The sequence below is a fragment of the Schistocerca nitens genome, chromosome 6 (genome assembly GCF_023898315.1).
Source record: "Schistocerca nitens isolate TAMUIC-IGC-003100 chromosome 6, iqSchNite1.1, whole genome shotgun sequence".
NCBI classification, from domain to species: domain Eukaryota; kingdom Metazoa; phylum Arthropoda; class Insecta; order Orthoptera; family Acrididae; genus Schistocerca; species Schistocerca nitens.
Genome location: NC_064619.1, coordinates 379,682,494 through 379,705,795, shown reverse-complemented (window position 1 = coordinate 379,705,795; position 23,302 = coordinate 379,682,494).

Here is a 23,302-nt window from a genome sequence, read left to right as displayed (position 1 = left end):
GTCCTTCTTCCTGTGTTGGAGCGCGAGTGTCCGCTGAAATATGTAATTCTTGTATTACTTGTGCCAATTGATCTTGTACTTGCCGGATTTCTCTTTCGTGTTGCGTATTAACTTGATTCTGACTTTGTTTGAATTTCTCAGATCATCATCTATCTTTGTAGATAAGTTAGCGAACTGATCCGAAAGTTCGGCTACTTTCTCTGATAGTGAACTTATTTCCTCAGTGTGTTTTTCTGAACCAAGTTTCAGAGTGTCCATTTGTGTTCAAATCGTATCTAATGTGTCCTTTAAGTTTTCATGAGTTTTTGCAAGTTGCGTAACCGAATCGTTAGATGCAACTGAGTCAATTTTAGCTTGCAAGGTCTCATGATTTTCATGAACAATAGTTTGCAGTTCTTTTATGGCTGCTTCGTGATTCTGTAATGTATTTTCATGCCGCGAAAAAATAGGTTGGAAATGCTCACAAATTTGTGTATTTACGTCATTACAGACTTTTTGACGTTTCGATTCGATTTTATGTAACTCAGTAGTTAAATCTTCACGTGATTGTTCAAGCGTATGTTCCACTGAATCTAACTTTTGAAGCTTTTGTTCCATTGTGTTTAACTTTTGAAGCTTTTGCTGATTTTGTTCCATTGTGTCTAACTGTTGCTGTGTTTGTCTCTGATTTTGTTTCATTTATTGCATTAATTGCAATAATAATGTGTTAGTGTCCTCTATGCTTTTCGGCAGTGCATTTGCACCGGCAACATTCACATTTTGACAAGCAGAAAATGGGTCTTGACTTATTTGAGAAAACGGTGAGGACGCAAAACCTGAATCTACAGTATTTGCAAGATTGTGTCCTGTCATTTCGGATTCCTGAGGCGAGCTGTTGCCGACCGATGGATCGATAATGCTTCCCTTTTCACTAATTGTTTCAATGCCTACACCATTATTTGCAGCCCGCTCCATTTCCCTATGCACAATTACCAAATTACTACTTTGAATATTAGTTAATTCATTACATGGTGGCGCTAACACGCTGCTTTCGTCTTCACTGTCATTTCTCAGTTTACTTTGGAGCCTAGTATCACTTACCTCACAAAAATCTTCATTACTCGAACTACTGCAATACAGCGAGGGCCACTACTGCCAGCTAAATAAAAGATTCAAACTACTGAAGGCACTAACTACTGATAGGCATAGTTAGCAAATGAAAGATTTTGATAGAGAACAAACAATGTATTTACCTTAATAGTGTTCAAAAGTAATAATATATATATACACTATTATAGTGTTCAAAAGTCATTATATATATATATATATATATATATATATATATATATATAATTACTTTTGAACACTATTAAGGTAAATACATTGTTTGTTCTCTATCAAAATCTTTCATTTGCTAACTATGCCTATCAGTAGTTAGTGCCTTCAGTAGTTTGAATCTTATATATATATATATATATATATATATATATATATATATATATAAATTCATGATATCCAGTCTTACAAATTTACTGTCCCTGTCCAGATCATCCGCTATCAAAACTCCGCCATCTCACTCCCCACATCCACCACTGCTGGCGGCTCACCTCCAACTGCGCAACGCTACGCGCTGTTAACATCCAGCTGCCAACATTACAATGGCAGACAACAATGCAAACTAGCCACAGACTGCACACAGCACAGCCAGTGATTTTCATACAGAGCGCTACGTGGCGTTACCAATAAGAAAACCTAAACAGCCTACTTACAGAACGAAGAATATCAAATATGTTCGGCAAAGTTCCCTTGTTAACGTGTGATGGAAAAAGTTTGATTGTCCAAAAACAGCTTTTGCAGAGAGTACGCCTCTACTTGGCTTGATCAAAAACAAATATATTTCCTGAAAATAAAGTCAAGTGTTATTAGATACACGATTTTTACATGCAAATATATGATTAAAGTGGCATGGGGTTTTACGCAGAAAATTACCAGAAAGGTGTCAATTCCAAACGCAGGTATTTATTATAGAATTCTTATATAAGTTATTAACACACAAATCTCTAAAAGAATTCACTGAAACATAGCAAACTCTGGTGAAACAGATCACAAACACACTGACCTAATGTGTGTCTCTGTGTGTGTGTTTTCTTTTTCTTTTAACTGAGCTTGCATCTGCTCTCACGCAGAAAATAGTAGTAGATACAAAAACAAATCTTACACATAAGCGGACACAAGAGGTGAGAATTTCGTATTTAAACTGCAGTTCCTTGTTTGTTGCCGCGGCTTCCATATCAGGTTTGTTGTCTAAGCTATCTTCCAGTATATACCAGAGCCTCCTTCATGTCAGTCATAATGTTTCACATTGCTTCTTTCTCGTAACACTTGGCCGGTTTTCTCATGGCTTTTCTGGAGGGATAGTTTCCGGTTACGAAAAAGCCCGTCGTACTGTCATTGTTTACCTGGTAGTTTTTTAGTCCTTATTGCAGCTTAAGAATCATCTAGCAGGACCTGTAAGAATCTATATACAACATGAAGAAATATCACAGATAAACTCAACTTTCAATCAAGGACCCAGTGTACTGATGATATGGGAAAATGCTGGAAGTTGTAAGTCCTTTCTTTCACGTATCATATCATAAACTCGTCGAATTACATACACGATGCAGTTCTATTGTTTTAATTTCTGTAAGCTGTACCATAGATTTGAAAGTGGAAGCTATGTGTTGAGAAATGTCAACTGTAAGCATTAGTTATAACGTATATTATTTTAATCTACCATACCGAAAAACAAAACCTGCGTTTTTGAAACTTTTAATTGTGTGTCTTCTGAAGAAGAAAAACTGGTAAAAGCACTGGTCTGCCGGCCATTGTGGCCGAGCGGTTCTAGGCGCTTCAATCCGGAGCAGCGCTGCTGCTACGGTCACAGGTTCGAATCCTGCCTCGGGCATGGGTGTGTGTGCTGTCCTTAGGTTAGTTAGGTTTAAGTAGCTCTAAGTCTAGGGGACTGATGGCCTCAGATGTTCAGTGCCGTAGTGGTTAGAGCCAAAGCACTGGTCTCACTTTTTCTCTATTCTGAGGTCCCACTTAAATATTCAATACACATCTGTTCTGCCTGTCCGTGGTTTCATTGAGAATAGAATGCAATCCATCATCAGCTACCACTCGTCTGATTTGTGTCATTTTTTATTCACACAGTGACTGAAGATATAACTTTCTTAACCTACTCTCATCAGGAACAGATTTTCCAGTACCCATCTCCAGATGTGACTTCATAACGATATTTTTTAATTTGGGGAAGGAAATACCACAAGCTAGAAATTCCACCGTTGCATCACACGGAACATAAAAAAAGTGCAAATGGCTCTAAGCACTATGGGACTGAACACCTGAGGTCATCAGTCCCCTAGACTTGGAACTGCTTAAACCTAACTAACCTGAGGACATCATACAAATCCATGCCTGAGGCAGGATTCGAACCTGCGACTGTAGCAGCAGCGCGGTTCCGGAGTGAAGCACCTAGAACCGCTCGGCCACATCGACCAGCCCACGGAACATCATTTCTTTTTTTTGAACCTCAGGATGCTAGTTCCTCACCAAAAGACTGCTGCTTCACCTTATTTGTTCCGTATTGTAGTTGCTTACTATTAGCGTGCTTAGCGCTTTTCACGTGCTGCTGCACTAGATTTTGTTGCTTTTGAGACACTATGTGTTCTGCATCATACGACAATCGCATCATCTTGTAGGCCGTAATTAAAAATATCATACATTGTCCCAGCGCTCAACTACGTTTTCGGCGTCTTGGATGCAGATAAAAAAAAATTAATCAAGTAGAAGTGTCACACGCTGGACACGCCAGAGAGTTGTGATGTAGCCTTCCTGTTCACGTAGAGCCCACGAGACAGGTAGCCTGTAAATTATAGGCGTCACGAGCATTGTTAGAACTGACGTACTGTTTTTTAGGCATTCTGACTAATATTGCGTGTTCCTGGTCACGTCGGTCTGCCGGGAAACGAGACTTTTGACGCTGCTGCCAAGGCTGCAGTCCTCCTACCACGGCCGCTGTTTCTCACATTCCTTCCGATGATCACTTTGGCATCACCACTGGTCCTCCCTTCGTGGGAACAAACTCCGGAGAATTAAACCTCTCCCGTCTGATTGCTTGGTCGACCGCCTCCCGCCTCTCTCGCCGCGAGATCGTTTTAGCTAGGTTGTGTATTGGGTACTGTCGTTTTAGCCATCGCCATAGTTACGTGGTGACACCACACTACTTTGTGCTCATTGTCATCACGCTTTGAAGGTTAGCCATTTCTTGACCGAGTGCCCTTTTTTTAGCCTCTTACATTCTAATGTATGTTTGTCGTCTGAGATATCAGCCGTTGTAGCGAACGACTAGCGGGCTATCGACCGCGTTTTACTTTTTATCCGTTGTAGCAGTATAGCGAAGGACATTTAATCTTTAGTTCTGGACCTCGTTTGTCTCTACGGTGTATTTTGTGGACCTTCCTTCAAGAGGCAGTCCTTGTTCGTAGCTCTGTTTCCTTCTACCTATTGAGCTTAACGTGTAGTCGCTTTTAACACCTTTTTTGTGTTCTAAGGTTCTGACATGGGCGCGTATGACATTAGTTGTTTTTGCACCCTAAAACAAAACGATAAAGCTATTATTACCCATCACATGACGCTAATCTGAGTGGGTACGTCCAGCAACTCTCTGTTTCCAGGTCATAGGTATTCCTAAGTGCTTAGGCAATGTGAACAACTTCTCGTGGAGTCCAGAGTTTGTTCCAACATAAATACCTTTACATTATTGATGTTTATCCTCTATGAACGGTGTACTTACAGGTGCTTGCAGGTTACGTATGACGATTTCATGAGTTGTTTTTTCTGATAGTGATGATACTGGGCGCCACGTAGCGAGATATGGGAGTGAGTGACGTTTTACTTCCTTATTCTATTGTACATAGTGACTTGCTGATAGCAATTACTCACATGAAAGACAGAATTTATGATTTAATCACGTTATGTCGTTGAATCGCAACAGTAGGACAGTTCGGACGGCGTGCCGAGACAAGCCCACACCAAGGGCGCAGATACAGAGGGAATCCAAAAACCGACGAGAAAGAAAAATCAAAAAGCAAGTATGTTTAGCAATTAACCAGGGGAATTGCATGATTTCTCCTACCACTCGTGATCCTATATTCAGTCTAAGAGAAAAAATCTTTCCCTGGCACCGCTACTTAAAACGCATACTGTTGCCCCAGTGTCACATCTACAGTATCGTTTCGTCCAAGTAGTATCACAAAGAAACTACTTTTCTGGAACAGAATTTTATGCCATAATCAACGAGTTTGCGGCTCACAAAGGAAATAAATGGAAAGATTACCATAGAAACGCAAACCACGAACATGTTACGCTGTCGTGGCAGGGGGGGAAAGAAGTACTCCCACGTGTTGCGTGCCAGGTCGCGGAAAGGGGACTCCTTACCGGTTTGCCGGCGGACGTCAGTGAAATAAAGCAGCCCTCGAGGGGCCAAATACATGTTAGCCAGCAAACATGTACAAGCACCCCTCAATATCAACAATCGAGTAGTAATTTTCTGGTCTTATCCTAACGATCACCCCCACTCATAGCGTCAGCTTGTAAAATTGGTATGCTGGAACGAACAGTACCAAACCAACTGTCGCAGGCCCTAGACACAATCACTGTTGTTCCCTGTCCACCGATTCTGTGGAATCGGGAACATATTGCAGAGAAGAATTGAACATTCTCAAAAGCTCTTCGCCCCAACATAAGGAACCATTTAGGCACTATCAATAGTAATACTTACTGAAAATTAGAAAACTTAACCAACTGACTGACCACCTTGCATGGGGGCTTAATTAAATGCAATGTAAATAATTTTAATTTTTCGTAGCTGTTTGTCCGATTACGAAGTCTCGTACCGGTTGGCCCTGACTAGTATTATTACGCAATCTGACTGCTTAGAACAATAACAAAGAATGAAATGGAAATTTTCATTAACACAATTAATTAATTAAGTCCCCAGCAACTATAAAACCTACGAAACCAAAGCACAAGTGTAACTGTTCTGTGTGTGGAAGTATGACTCAACGTACGCATCTGGCACGGTTCTTCTTCAATAACACAAGAATTTATAAATATCATTTATACTGAATTAATTAAAGAAAATAAGAATACCATAATTACTCAAGAAAACCAGAATTACACTCTAATACAAGAACACAAGCCAGATGCTTTGTTGACTGAACCTGTAATGACGCATTCTTTAAAACATGGAAATAATGAAAAATAAATCAAGTTTCGTTACCTTCATATATTGACCAAAATCATTCTCATAATTACAATATATCTCCACACCGACTCGCTATTACCACATCTCAACAAGAACCTTTCAGTATCACATCTCAGCAAGCACTCTCTACTAGCACATCTGAACACGAACTGACTACTACGAGTCCTCGACAAGCACTGCCTTCTAGCACATCTCAATAATGACTGTCAGTGGAGGCGGCGGAACAATGCTCTCTAGCGATCTCTGGCGCTGTGGCTCAGTGTAGCCACCTTTCATATGCCCTTCCTCCACGGCTGGAATTTGATGGTATTTTTGCCAGCATTGGTGGTGAAAATACCACCAAATTCGTCAAAAAAATATAGACAAAAATAAAGGTAATATTAATACGTAAATATCATATAACTAGATAAAATTTTGGCTTTGCACTGACCTTTCAATAACCTATTATATAGAATACAGTAAGCAATACAAATTCTTTCATACATGTGACTTTACATAACAGTTTATACAAGTATTATGTGGTTAAACAGTTCAATCAATAGCGTCAGCAATGACGAATATGTGCAGGTAAGAGTCTCATAACTTTCCACAAACAGTAATACACAATAAATCAGTTTATACAAATATTCACATAAACGCTTTCCATAGCCCAAGAATAAGCAGTTGACAGTTCCAGCAGTAGCACCCAGCAATGGTCAACAGGTGCAAATACCAATAAGTAACATTTTTTCAATAGAAGCAGTCCATCAGTGGCACCCAGTACTGTTGAATAGGTGCAGACACCAACAAGTAACACCATTTCAGTAGAAGCAGTCCATTAGTGGCACCAGCAATGTTGATCAGGTGCACACAGCGACAGGTGACTTCATTTCAGTAGAAGCAGTCCATCAGTGGCACCCAGCAATGTTGAGCAGGTGCACACCTCAACAAGTAACACCATTTCAGTAGAAGCAGTCCATTAGTGGCACCAGCAATGTTGATCAGGTGCACACAGCAACAGGTGACTTCATTTCAGTAGAAGCAATCCATCAGTGGCACCAGCAATGTTGATCAGGTGCACACAGCAACAGGTGACTTCATTTCAGTAGAAGCAATCCATCAGTGGCACCCAGCGATGTTGAGTAGGTGCAGACATCAACAGGTGACATCTTTTCAGTAGAAGCAGTCCATCAGTGGCACCCAGCAATGTTGAGCAGGTACACACAGCAACAGGTGACATCTTTTCAGTAGAAACAGTCCCATAAAATCTAGTATCACTGATCACACTGTTCATCAGAGTTTATAAGCAGAAATTAAACATGTCCTAGTGGCACCAATCATGTAGAGAAGGTACAAGTAACAGTCCATAATTTTTTTACAATCACTGATCACACAGTTCATCAGCAGAAATTAAACATGTCCTTGTAGCACCAATCATGTAGAAAAAGTGCAAGTAACAGTCCATACTATTCACCATAACTACTGAGACAGTTCAGTCATGAATAATAGTTTGAATGCACATACAATTTCTTTAACAAATTATTATCAATGCTCTTACACTAAACATACAAATCATAATAAACACACAAATGATATCAGGTAATTGTCACATTAACTATTACAGTACACAATAACAGTTAACCTATAATATTTATGGGTGTCAGTGCAAGCCACAACAAACAAGTGAAATAATATTTAGGAGATAGGTTGGGATCACTTCTCTGGGATTATAAAAGGAAAACACACAAAACACACTCACTCATCTTTCATCCACATTAGTGCTACTGTGTAATTGAATAGTGTTAACTGTGTAAATGCAATTCTGTCGAAATTTTATGTTCATTATGTGTATCAAGTAGTAGTGGCAGCAATGTATAACAGTCAATAATAGTTAGTCAACGTCATAGTCATCATGTCTAGACCAATGTTTGCCAAGCCAGATCAAATTGTACTGTTGCTGAACAACTGTCAGTGAGCCAAGATATGCAAATACTTCCTCTCTTCAAAAAAAAGTGTATACTGCTTAGTGATTTGACAAAGTGTGTGTGTAGACAATCTTCTTTCTACTTGAGTGTTCTAGTCTGCCATCTTCATCCTCCTTGTTCCATATGGACCAACAAAAAAAAAAATATGCTCCTCACTTACTTTACCTCTTATCCACCAAAACTCCAATAATCATCACTTAACTTCAATAATACCTCATTTACCTTACCTCTTGTCCACAAAACTCGAATAATCATCAACTTCACATAATCTCAATACCTCAATAATACGTCTATACATATAAACCTCAGCACCAATATCATTTCACTTCCATAACAACTCTTTCCTCTAGTCAGTCTCCTCGAACAAGTACAGACAAAATCCTAGTGCAACTTCAATTCAGCATCCCATGCAATCCGAAGACACAGTGTCCACACACAACCTCTGTGTAATCCATCTGACCCAAATTTTCTACTCATTATAAATTATAAGATACATTTTGGTTCCTTGTCCATCATTAAATAAAAGAAATGCATACATGACCTCTAACAGACTTAGTTCGAATAACTCTCAGTAATTAAGTACGATTACGGAGTGTGAATGATCATAATATTTCACAGTGTGTACACCACTTCAAGAATCATAGCAGAAGCAAACATGTGGAGTATTTTTTGTGTCGAGTGGCACTTCCTATTTCAATTGCTCACGGAAAACCCAGTGTAATAACTGTCAATGGTCTAAACCTAGTTTTGGTATGTCATGTCGTTAGCTTCCTTCCTATTAGCATACATTTATACAGCTTTCATAAAACCTCCAGCTCATGTGACTTCTATGAAGTTTCTTGTACTAATGTCGTTTATGTCGAATTACTGCAGTTCATTTTCTTATCTTAAAAATATAAGGCACTGAGCGTAAGCAAAACATGCAATAGCGAGTAAATATACCAGTAGAGAACAGAATGTCAACAAGTGGATGCAGCACAATTCTTACAACGAGGCTCTGCCAAGCGAACAATCTATAATTAATACCACAGTGTAACCTAAACTCTATGTTCGTACACTGTACATCAGCATTGCTATATTCTAAATTGAAGAGTAGTTATGACAACAAAACAGAAATGTGTAAATATGCAATCCATAAGCAAGGCAGCAAATATGTTATCTATCATAATAAACAGGTCATTAGCATCGTATCAGCATAAGCAAATAAATGTTTATATGTAATCTTAATAAGTAAACATGAAGGCGCAAGCAGATAAATCACAAAGTATAACTTACATATCTAACCACATCAGCACAATTAATCAGGTGACAATTATAATTTAAATAAATAAGCACAGCAGGCACATAATAGAAAAATATGACATCAGTGAAAAAGCATAGCAGCCAAGCGATGCATAATATATACAAATAACAACCCTGTTCATTAATTAATCATTGTCAAAATCAGTTAATGTGCGCAAGCACGTCACTTCACAAGTAAATTCATAGAACATGAAATTAGCACAAAGTATGAATCACGTAATCGCAAGCAGCAAATTACGTCTAAAGTACGTACCTAAGTCGAATTATGTTACCTGAAAAATAAACTCAATTAACCGTTACCTTTTTTTGCTTATTACTTTCTTCTTCGAAATGACCTTCTTCCTGAAAATTTTCTCCAAAGCAAGTCGTCTTAACGTCGGACACGCACAGAATTTACCTGAAGGTCTTAAATACTTTATACAACCGTATCCTGAAAAATACTGAACGTTAATAACATAATTTATGAAGTCCTTATAGCTTTATACAGAATTTATTCGGAGAAATTAAACTGTGTATTTATTTACGTCTGTCAGTGCATTCGCACTGAGCGCTCGATCAGCTGTAGGCGCGTGACGTAGAAAGTGATTGTTTGCGGTTAACGACTGCCTTGTGCGGCGCGCAGACTGACTGTTGCTTTGAGTATGTGCCGCCGCCAAAACACAGCGCGGTATCCTTGTACTCTCTCCATGTTTACGTAAACTGTTGGTTTCTCACAAGTAGGTCATTCCACAAAAATTTTTACGTTTGATATATGATGTATTCCTTTAGAGCGTCGTGATTTAAGAGTTTCTACTTCAACAGTGTTATCATGAATAATTTTGCGAACTCTAAATGGACCGTTATAAAGCAGAAAAAATTTGCGACACAATCCCTTTCCTTTGTGAGACAAACGATGAGACTTAATTAATACCTTCTGACCAACTGACAAAGTTTTTAAACGACCAGGACGTTTAGCTGATTTCTCTCTTCTTGCAGCCGCAGACGCAATATTTCGTAGGGCCAGGTTCACAACTTCAGAATGCCGCAGTTTTCGTGAAGGCGGAAAAGGAACGATTTCAGAAATGCGATTTGTCGGTGCTTTATTTTTTAATATCAGTGTAGGCGGTAAAGAAGTTGAATCATTAGGGAGTTCATTCAGAATATTTTGAAAAATATGAAGATACTGATCCCACGTTCTGTGATTCTGATGACAATAAAGACGACACAATTTATTGATTTCCTTCATCCATCTCTCTGAAGCATTAGATTGAGGGTGAAAAAGTGAAATGAAAATTGGTTTAATCTTCCGACGCCGTAGAGTACGAAGCCAAATTTTGGAGCGAAACTGTGATCCATTATCTGATATAACCTTATCAACATGACCAACTTCTTTAAGAAAATGTTTGATGAAAGCATTAGATACTGAACGAGCTGTTGCTTTTCGTAAAGGTGTAAAACACACATATTTTGATGTTAATTCCACTGCTACGAAAATATACGCAAAACCATTAGTAGAACGAACCACTGGACCGAACAAATCGACTGCAGCCATCTCCTTTAATTTCGCTGGAATGATAGGAAACAACGGTGCTCTGTGAGAAACTGTTGGCGGCTTAGCCTTTTGACATAATTTGCATTTGGCAAGAACAGATCGAATACGTTTTTCCATATTACTGAAGTAGCAATTTTCTCGTAATTTATGAAAGCATTTTCTGGGACCAAAATGCGCATAACTGAAATGTGTGTACCAAATCAATTTATTGACCCACTCATCAGGAATACAAACTAACCAAACAGAGTTGTCGACCGATTTCCGTTTAAAAAGAATGTCATTGCGAACTAAATAATGCTGTCTAATCGCTACGCTTTCCTTTCTCCTCCACTTCTCCTTAATGTCCTTCCAGATTGGATCCTTATTTTGCTCCTTAGCGATGTCCTGGAGCGAAGACGAAATAAAGTTCTCAAACGCAACACCTTGAATGTACATCAAACAATAATGGTTTTCCTTGCAGTCCTCTTCAGCACTTTGTTTCAAACCCATAGGTGCACGTGATAAAGCATCAGCAACAACATTTGAAGATCCCTGTATGTAAACAATACTAAAATCAAATTCCTGTAGGTACAACGCCCATCGTGACAATCTGCCGTGAGTTAATTTTGTCGACATAAGAAATTCCAGAGCTCGATGATCGGTGTAAACTTTAGTATGTCTGCCAAACAAAAATGTGCGAAATTTTGTGAAGGCCCATACAACAGCCAAAGCTTCAAGTTCCGTAATCGAATAATTCTTCTCTGATTTAGAGAGAACACGGCTTCCAAAGGCAACAGTTTTCTGTACTACAACGCCGTCTTCTTCTATCTCTTGGAATAAATGTGCACCTAGGCCTTTGTATGATGAGTCCGTCGCCAAACAAAAATCTTTAGATAAATCCGGATGTGAAAGAAGTGGAGCAGCAACTAAAGCATCACGAAGTTGTTCAAATTCTGATTGAGCTTCCTCATCCCAACACCAATTAGAATTTTTTCCAGATAATTCACATAAACGAGGTGTGGCCAAATTGTCCAATCTAACAAAGCGTCTAAGAAAATTATAGACACCAAGGAAACTACGAACATCACGTTTTGTGGTAGGAACAGCATAATTACGAATAGCGTCTAGTTTCTCTGGATCAGGGAGAATACCTTCTGTAGAAATAATGTGACCGAGAAATTTCACCTGAGAACGACCAAATTCTGATTTTTCCAAGTTCACTGTCATGCCAACTCGTGCAAAAATACGTAATAATGAATCCAAAATTTTGTTGTGCTCACTCCAAGAACGTTTAGCAATAAGAATGTCGTCAACATAAGAAGTAATATTGTCACGAAGATAAACAGGTAAAATTTCATTTAAACTACGAATGAATGCTGCTGAAGATACAGTAAGTCCAAACGGTAATTTCCGAAACTGGTAACAGTTACCAAAGGCTAAAAAACCAGTATATTTTCTACAATCAGGGTGGAGTTCTATTTGCCAAAAACTTGCGCGCATATCAATCGTGAATAAAACTTTAATTCCATGGAAATGTTGAAGAAGTTCATCTAAATTTTGTGGACGGTCAGTTTCAGGAATAATAATATTATTTATCTGTCTGGAATCCAGAACCAAACGAATTGACCCATCCTTTTTAAGAACAACGTGTAATGGGCTGGTATAAGGGCTGACTGCTGGCTCAATAATGCCCTGATCTAACATGTATTGAAGTTCATTCTTAACCTTGTCTCTGTAAGCCAAAGGAATAGCGTACGTTTTCCCGCGAAATGGTGTGTGTTCTTTTACTTTAAATAAATATTGTAAGCCTTGTATAGTTCCTGTGTGATGACTAAACACTGTAGCATGTGAAGTCAAAATGTGGTGCAGCTCTTCTCTTGCAACGTCATCTGGCACTTCAGCTTTCTTAACCTTTTCATTAATTAATTCTTCGCTATTAATTATATCCTCCATCGCGTCTCTGCATCTATTGTCATTGTCATGAATAAACACACTGTCGTCATAACGCTCAACAAAAGCATCAGAAGTAAGAAACCTTAAACATTTTGTATCTGATTCAGATCTTGCTAAACACTCGAAAAATTTCAAACATTTCGGCATTCCGGCAACAGTCAAATTCACACTTCCTTCTTTAAAGTTCAAAATTGCCTTATGTGCGTTAAGAAACTCCATACCTAAAATAATCTGTGTACTGAGTAATGGAACAATAATAAAATTAGCAGAAAATTCGTATCCTTGACAAATGAAATTTAGGTTGGTCTGTTGTTTAACTTCCACACCTTTTCCAGAAATAGCGCCTCGAATTGTAGTTTTAGAAATAGGTAACACAGGACAGGCAATAGTTCTTTTACATATATGAAAAACTGATTCACTAATGACGTTCAATGGGCTCCCAGAATCTAAAACTGCAGTGAACTTATTCTTACCCACACATACTTCAATAACAGGATGTAAAAATGCGTCTACATTATTTTCCTTTTCATCTAGCAAAATGTCTCTCATGTCTTCCAGGCGTACGTAGTGTAAAGTCGTAGTGTCATTACTTTCTGAACCGTCTATATTGCTGCCAGAAGCCGAAGCTGCTAGTCATTGTCGATTGTTTGCGTCACGTCTTTGATTATTCCCGACATTTCGCGGATCAATTTCTACTATTTCCACTTGTCTCTCTGAATTTCTGTCACGCGGAGGATGCCAATTAGGTCCTTCCTGTCTGTTAGATGCAAATTCTTGGTTGTGTCTGTTATTAAAATTTCTGTTTTCCTGTCTGTCTGCATAACTACTTCTTGTATAATTTCGACTGTCACTTCTGAAATTATTGTTAGACCTACTACCCTGGTTATTTCTGTAGTAAGAGTTTCTATTATTGTATGAATAATTTCTGTCTTGATGATACCGATTACTGTTTCCGTATGATTGATCATTCCGGTAAGAATTACCGCTATTATAATTGTCTGTGTAATCTCTGTTAGAACGTCTGTTATTGTCATAAGGCTGGTATCTATTGTCCTGTCTGTTACGTCTGTCATTCTCAAAGTTACCCAAATAACGTCCGTTCCGATCACTATCCCTTTTCTCTGAAAATGTATTGTAATTACTGCTACTGAAAAAATTACAAGAAGTCCCGTCGTCGTTGTCATACTCAAGTTCTTGTAACAAAGTCTTAAAAGTCTCAATGTCGTCTTTACATCCTCCAGCTAAAGCAATTTGTCTTATGGATTGTGGCAGCTTAGTTAAACAAATGCGAATTAATTCAGTCGGGCTATAAGGGTTGGAAAGGAACTGATTCTTTCGAATCATGTCTTCAAAATATTCCGCTGGCGTGCGGAACTCAGACTGTTTGAAATTACGCTGCATAATAAGACTGTGTTTGACTCTGTCTTGCGTGTTTTCGGACCAATATGCCGATAGAAATGCATGATAAAAATCATTCAGATTATTACAATCTCTAATGAGTGCGCGCATCCGCGTCGCCGGTTCGTTTTCTAGATATCCACACATAAATTCCAGTTTGTGACTTAGTGGCCAATTTGGTGGGAGTGCATACATAAATTGATCTAACCATGCACATGGATGTATGTCATTCTTAGAATTGCGGAAGATCTTAAATTTCCGAACAGTCAAAAAGTGTTTATAGTCAAAGTTTTCGCCTCGTGGCGACAAAGACCTACCGCGTCTGTCCCAGTTTGAATGTCGATTATTGTCAAGTTCGCGCGCCTGGCGCTCTCTTGTTGCATCCCGTAAATGAAACAAATTATTTTCTTCAAACCCCTCTGGTATCTGTGATTCTAAATCTCTTTTGCCGTCTTTTCCTACGATTTCGCCTTCAATTTGTTTGACTTGCTTTTTTAATGCCTCAAATTCCCTTTTCACGCGTTCATTAAATTTTCCCTGATTTTCAACATGCTTATTTATGTCCTGATACTCTTCGGTTTCTGCAAATGGCAATGGTGCTGTATCATCTGAATCTCTGTCCCCATGTAAACTAAGATTTGTCAATTTATCTGAAATCTCCTCAACTCTTTCCGATAAGTCACCTATTTTTTCTTTCTGTTTACCTACGTCTTCCGTAAGTGTCGCGACTCGGGTTTCAGTGTTGACACATTTGGTAGTTAACTGTTCATATTGTTGTGTTAGGTTATTTAATCTGTCATTTGGTACGGATTCCTCGATTCTCTCAAATATTTCTTCCTTATCGTGTGCACGTTGTAAATTTAACTCTGAAAATTTCTGCACTATCACGCGATCTCTTTCCTCCTGTTCTCTATCCTGTTCCCTTTGTCTAATCTCTACTGCAATTAATCTATTATTGTGAGCATTCAAAATCGGTAGTACTTCTTCTCTAATTTCTTTCTTTAATTCATCTTTCATGTTTTTGAAACATGCCCCTAGTCGTGAATCTAACCGTGTTTCCATTGTTCCCATCTCAGTTGTAATTGTTCCTATCTCTGTTTTAATTGTTCCTATCTCTGTTTTAAATTCAGATCGAAACTGCTCCATTGTTCCCATACCAGTTGTAATTGTTCCTATTTGTGATCCCTGTGAGTCTAACCGTGTTGCCAAAGTTCCTATCTCTGTTTTAATTGTTCCCATATCAGTTGTAATTGTTCCTATTTGTGATCCCAAATTTAATATTGCACCCATCAACTGCTCCATATTAAATGGTTCAAAATTCTTTTCGCCCCTAACATTTCCCGCAAAACCAGTTTCCTTCGTCATGGCTGTAAAGCTATTTGTGTTCGATACTATTTCAGAATCTTCTGTCGTTAATCTCGAATTCTGAAAATTTTCTGATTGAGAAAAATTTTGAAATGGTTCTGGACTATTTTCCCTGCTTATTAAATTGTTTTCCACTTCATTATTCATCATACTGTTCCCCTGTGTTGGCGAGTTCGCCATGTCAACAATTTCGTCATTCTGACTATCCATCATTTTTGCCTTTTTCATCGATCGCGTAATCATTTACAAAACATACAAAACTCGTCACTGTACGAAAATTACAGAGAATATAACACGTTATCACCAACAATACCATTCACACAGAATGCTTCCCTCAAACGCGATTAACGAACAATTGAAATAATTGCACTAAATCGTCAAACGCGTATACAAGGCAACAAAAAAAATAAATTTTGAAAAATACCATTAGAAGAATGCCAATTACCAAATCTACACATGCAATATAGACTACAATTACTAGACTACAAATTACTACAACAATACTACTGTCTACTATTTTTACAATCAGAAGAATTCCAAGGGACGATCCGAAGCAGCGGTCGCCACGTGCATGGGGGCTTAATTAAATGCAATGTAAATAATTTTAATTTTTCGTAGCTGTTTGTCCGATTACGAAGTCTCGTACCGGTTGGCCCTGACTAGTATTATTACGCAATCTGACTGCTTAGAACAATAACAAAGAATGAAATGGAAATTTTCATTAACACAATTAATTAATTAAGTCCCCAGCAACTATAAAACCTACGAAACCAAAGCACAAGTGTAACTGTTCTGTGTGTGGAAGTATGACTCAACGTACGCATCTGGCACGGTTCTTCTTCAATAACACAAGAATTTATAAATATCATTTATACTGAATTAATTAAAGAAAATAAGAATACCATAATTACTCAAGAAAACCAGAATTACACTCTAATACAAGAACACAAGCCAGATGCTTTGTTGACTGAACCTGTAATGACGCATTCTTTAAAACATGGAAATAATGAAAAATAAATCAAGTTTCGTTACCTTCATATATTGACCAAAATCACTCTCATAATTACAATATATCTCCACACCGACTCGCTATTACCACATCTCAACAAGAACCTTTCAGTATCACATCTCAGCAAGCACTCTCTACTAGCACATCTGAACACGAACTGACTACTACGAGTCCTCGACAAGCACTGCCTTCTAGCACATCTCAATAATGACTGTCAGTGGAGGCGGCGGAACAATGCTCTCTAGCGATCTCTGGCGCTGTGGCTCAGTGTAGCCACCTTTCAACCTATAGAAATCCATCATTCAGATCATAGCAATCCAGGTAAGGTTTTCGTGATGAAAACCATTTCTTCTTTGAAAACTTCAGGGTATTTAAAAGTAAATCAGTCATAAAAATCGAAGACAATACCTTGGACTGCCTTTGCAGTAAGTGAAACTACTTTTGATTCAGTTATCAACTTTATATTACCATGTGAGAGGCTCTCGCCTCTTACATTGAAATCAAACATCAAAACGTATGCCTCGATAAATGCTCATGTTCCCACTAACGGCGATAACAAGAAAAATACTCAGAAATTAGAAGACTTCTGTAAAACACTAGCGAAAACTATAATCAAGATGGCCAAACATTGTTTGAAACTCTTATTACGTGATTTTAATTCACAGGTTGACATTGAGAAGAAATACGCATCAATAGTGGGATTTCATCCAGCGCATCGGCGGACGAATAAAAGATTTACGCTGAGCCTTATTTCTACAAAATTTGTGAGACTTCTATGCAAAAAGAAAACCTGGAGTTCACCTTACCTATTATTAGGGGAATTCCAGACTAATCATGTGACTGTTTCTACAAAGATTATGATTCTTGGGATTTAGAATGTCCATGTAAGGAAGGGAGTAGTCGATTCGGATTAATAGTTAACACAAATAAAAATTAGGCGCCAACCAAACAAATCCAGACCAAAGGAAAAATGTCTTCCAGTAGTTTATACAGACTGCCAGAAGAAGACCACCGAGGCTGTCCCTCGTCACATACGAGAACAAGATCCCAAGGAACGGCCAGACCTCTGCACTGTATTACTAGCATCAGCCATGAGACTAAAGCAGCGACGCAGGAAAAACTCGAACAGAGATCATGGAACACAACTTGCAATGAATCCGTCGAAGAGCGGATCAATGCATGGAATCACTGAAACTGACATCAAACAGTTGTAGGATGGTAGCCCTCCCTAAAGCTACAAAAATTAACCTCAAATACCGTTCACCACGAAGAATGTATTTACGACAAAAGCTGGCTAATAGAAATACAGAGAGATTTCTAAGTATAAAACATCAGCATTGTTTTTGCCCCAAATTAATGGAGGACTAGGGACATACAATAAAGGAAACTCCATGATAATAATTACTTCGAGAATTTACTGAACTGTGATCCTGCGATGGAAAGATTGCATTTTTAAAAACCTGTTCCACCCAGGCGCTCATCCCCCAACAATTCAAGGAATAAGAGAGATAATTCAATCATTCAAAAAGAATAAAGCGCCAGGAAAGGATGGCGTAACTGCAGAGATGTTAAAATAGGAGGAGATAACACCAAAAGAAGAATTTATGCACTCTTAGCAGAAATATGAGAAAATGGAAAAGTTCAAAAGAACTGGAAGAAAGCTCGTATTCCGCTTTTTTGGGTAAAAAGGTGATGGACCAGACCCCAAACAACTGCAGAGGCCTCCGCCAGTGATATACAAGGTACTATTCAAAGCTCTCTTAAACAGAGCCAAACAGAAAACAGATCGTTTGATAGTATCGTGTGTTGAAAAGCTTTGCTGTCGTAAGACTATATAAGGTTACGTCGAAGTACCAACAAATATGTTACCTTTGTGGACGAATGACACTGTTGACAGACAAACCATTTTGGACTATTTAGAAGAGCTCAGAGTAGAAAGGAAGATTAGAGAACTAAACTTCCACACTATGACAAAAACAACTTGTCAAATGAAATTTCTTGATGAAATATTCTTCTGAAGTACGTACAGGAATTAGACAAGAAGATGGCCTCTCCCTGGTTCTGTATAACACTGTATTTTCACAAAGTCATCAGACAATGAGGGAAAGAAGTCGAGGGTATGAACATAGGAACAGCGCGACACAGAATCAAAGTGAAGTGTCTAGATCTTGATATAACTGTCTTCACTAAGACTTCTTCACTAAGACCAATGGGGAGACCAAGTACGCCATAGAGAAGCTACGCAAAACGGCTTTAAACGAAGTCTTCCAAATAGCGCACGAGAAGACGCTTTCAATGGAAAATTTTCATAAATATTTCGGAAGATCCCCACTACAGGAGTTTTGCCAGAGGCATTATATGCCTCGGAAACTACATTTCTATGGGACTACTCAAAAATCGATGAAATTGGAAATGAAGTGCAAAATATTTTCAGAAAATATATTATTTATATAAATTGAAAGACGTATGCGTCGCCGGCGATGGGTGAGGCATGACAGAGTCTCTGACCAGAGTTGTTGCTTGTCGCGAGTCGGCGTCAGTCGGTTTTAGTCTTCTGTCCGCGCTAGTAAGCACTAGTTTGCAGTAGTCTTGAGTAGTCGACAGTAGTCTGCGTGAGTCGGCGGTAGTCGGCGCGTGTCGGCAGTCTGCTCGGGACTCTGGTCAGAACTCTGGAAGATGAGTATTGTTGTAAAAGGTAAAGAAGCAGCCTTGCGCATATCTAGTAATGTATATTAATTGTCTTTTAATTTCTTTCAAAACATGCCCCAATAATAATTTTTATAATGTAAAGTAACTTTTTTAAAGAAAAGCATTCATTTCAATTTAAAGAATATTTCCAATGCATGATCATTCCTTCCAAGAATTAAAAAAAAAAAAAAAGAAATACGCCAGCATTGCACGAAGCTGTGTCGAAAATTTCTACATAAGAGCAGATATATTTGCAGTTTTTATTGAGGTAAGAATTTTTGCTTTTTTTATTCAGAATACAGGGCCGAAGGGCAGCGCTGCTGTCCTCATAAAATTTACCAGGTTACTAATTTTTTTTATTATTTTGGTGTTTAGGAATTTTTCTGTTTCGAACTTAACATTAAATGAGAAAAGAATTTTGTGGGAACATTAAATGTGAATGCATTTCTGCACACAGATTATAAATGGGAGCCAATTTTGTTCAGAGGTTACATTAAAACCAATTTTGTTCTGAGGTTACAATATTAACACAGTCATTTAGTTATTATTTTTGTGGGGAGTTTACGCTTGGTTCATGGTTCATTTTCATTGAATTATAATAATTTTGTTGGGAGGTTACATATGGTTCAAATTACATTAATAATTTTTGTGGGGAGGTAACAAAATGGCATATGGATTAAAAGAAACACTACATACGTATGCTGTCATAGACAAGTTCGGGGAAGTAATAGCTTGAAGACACTTGTTCTATGGTCACATCTTCAGAATGTATAACACTGGATTAATAAAAAATCTACTTGATACATGGACTGTGCGGCTGGTCCCGGTGGAGGTTCGAGTCCTCCATCGCGCATGGGTGTGTGTGTTTGTCCTTAGGATAGTTTAGCCTAGCAGTGTGTAAGCGTAGGGACTGATGACCTTAGCGGTTAAGTCCCATAGGATTTTAGACATTTTTTTTCTACTTGATATAATAAATTCAGAAAAGGGGAAAATCATTTGTGTAGAAGACGTAGAATAGGAATTGCCAGAAATGAGTGCCACAGAAGATATCATCAGACAATGCAATGGCTTTGGAACTCTTATTGAAAGTCACTCATTCGCAGAGAGAGCAGAAAATCTGCTGGAAAACAATGGGCAGAGGAATGCATGAAACGTCACAGTGAATTCGTGAAGAGTCCTTGAGAAGAGGAAACGAAAATGAAGCTGTCAGACCAAGCTAAAAAGTTGAAACGCGCTCTTATCTGTTGGTTGTTACACATCATAGTAAACGAGTGCTCAGTGGCTTTCTCACTGGTTCTGTCGAGGAAACATCAGCGACGTCAACAAAAGTACACGTCCTATTAACTACTCGAGAGAAACCCGGAAATTTTTTGCAATTTATAAGAAACTGAGTGAATGCAAAATTCTTTATCTGCTTCACAATATCTGTGACGTCTTTTGATGAGTTATGTGCTGTGCAAAGTGCTAATCTAACAAAGGAAAATACGCAAATGAGAAATGATTACTGATGAACGTAAACAAAATACTTATTTTACCATATACATTTATTTTTTAAGATAAGTTTGACAGTAATTTGTTTAGATAATAATATCAAAATACAATGAACCAACATTTTAATATATGCGCTACCCAGAGAATAAGTCAGTGACCACTGGTGAATCAGATGATGTAGGTGAAAGTGTAGCATTACTATTTGATGTACTAGTACGTGAATTGGATGCAAGAACAGTTACGGATGTATTTGTATACACAGGTAGTGGTATGTGTGAAGTGATCTGAGAATTATAGTTTTCTAGTGAACCTGCCGTAATTCCTCAAAACTGACATTATATTAAATTTAGCTCCCATTGTCATGGGCTGTGGCACATATTTCAAAAAAATGGTTCAAATGGCTCTGAGCGCTATGGGACTTAACAGCTGAGGTCATCAGTGCCCTAGAACTAAGAAATACTTAAACCTAACTAACCTAAGGACGTCACACTCATCCATGCCCGAGGCAGGATTCGAACCTGCGACCGTAGCGGTCGCGCGGTCCCTGACTGAAGCGCCTAGAACCGCTCGGCGACAACGGCCGGCACACATTTCAAATCGTATAATAATAACAATAGAAAATGCTAATAAGGGTCATCTGCTTCACGTTTTGATGAATTTTTTTTCTTGATGCTTGCTGCTACTACAGGATAGGGAGAACAAAAGTGACCCGGACGAGTGGATACGACTGGACATGAATGTACGAGTTTGCATATAACAACACACCGTGACGCACAGATGTCTGATGAAACCTTGTTTGAAAAAAATGTTCAAATGTGTGTGAAATCTTAAGGGACTTAACTGCTAAGGTCATGTCCCTAAGCTTACACACTACTTAACCTAAATTATCCTAAGGACAAACACACACACCCATGCCCGAGGGAGGACTCGAACCTCCGCCGGAACCAGCCTCACAGTCCATGACTGCAGCGCCTTAGATCGCTCGGCTAATCCCACGCGGCAAACCTTGTTTGACCTAAGCGGTTATGTCAACTCACAGAATCACAGCTTCTGGGCAGTGGGGAAACCGCGTAACTTCCACGAAACAACGCTGCATGATCAGAAGATTGGTGTTTGGTGGACAGTGTCTGCGCGCCGCATCACCGGCCCCATCTTATTTCATCAAACGCTGACTAAGACGAGTTACATTGCCTATGTTTTCAATTGTGGCAGCGTTAAACGAGGAGGAGGGAAAGGTCTACAATTACTTCCAACAGGATGGAGAGCTGCTCATACAGCCGGCCGAACCTTGGAGCACATTTACACAATCTTCACGCCTGACAGACTTGTTAGCAGAGGTCAGTTTGGTCGCGGCCCTAGCTGGCCATCCAGTTCATCTGATCTGTCAGTGTGCGATTACTTTGTATGGCGAGCCCCCAAGTCGAAGGTGTATTGCAACAATCCTTATAGTCTTCGAGAACTGCACAAGAACATAACGGTTTAGACTGCAATAATTCCAGCATTCCTGCTTCGATCCGCCGTCAGCAACTAGCTGACCAGCGTCCAAAACTGCCAAGAGATCAATGTTGGTCACTTTCAGCATCTACTATAGTGACGTTAGTACTGTATTTCCGTTCCTCTTCTGTGTTTCCTTGTACCCTGGAATCCTATTCAGCAGGCCACTTTATTTGCCCCACGCTGTACCCAGTGGCGGATACAGAAAAACCTCAAGCACGAGCGCTAAAGATGTCTTGAGCTAGCTTTACTTTTACCGTAATAAAAAATAATCAAGTCACATGCAAAGTTTAAGAAAGTTTTATTTAAACTGATTATACACACATACAAGACAATGCCATCTTATGATATAAAAAAGTTACGATTGTGGTTCTCTTCCTTAAATGATGAATTCTATGCGCGTATTCTTCCTGGCAACCAATCGTCAATATAATAATCAATGTCAGGGTGAGTGTTCAACAGAGTTAAGCAATTAAGTCGATCTTCTTTTATTGTCGACCTCAGCCATGTCTTTGTACGTCGCAATGTTGAAAAACTTCTTTCTACTGTACCAGTAGATGCAGGTAGACAAGCAAATATTTTGTACAGCGTGTGAAAAGTAGGATAGTCAGATCTAGGACAAACAGATAACGCTTGCATAACAGAATCACGATGATTAAAGGAGTTTATGATCGTTTGCTTGTATTGAAGAATCACTCCCATTAGATTTTTTTTATCACAATGAGTGAGTCTCCTTCAAAGAATGGTAGTTTAGTTAAGTACTGATTCAATTTACCATCGTGTTTCAGTAGTTTTGAGGGAAAAAGTACGTTGAATTTTAAATGATAAATATTTTCTTC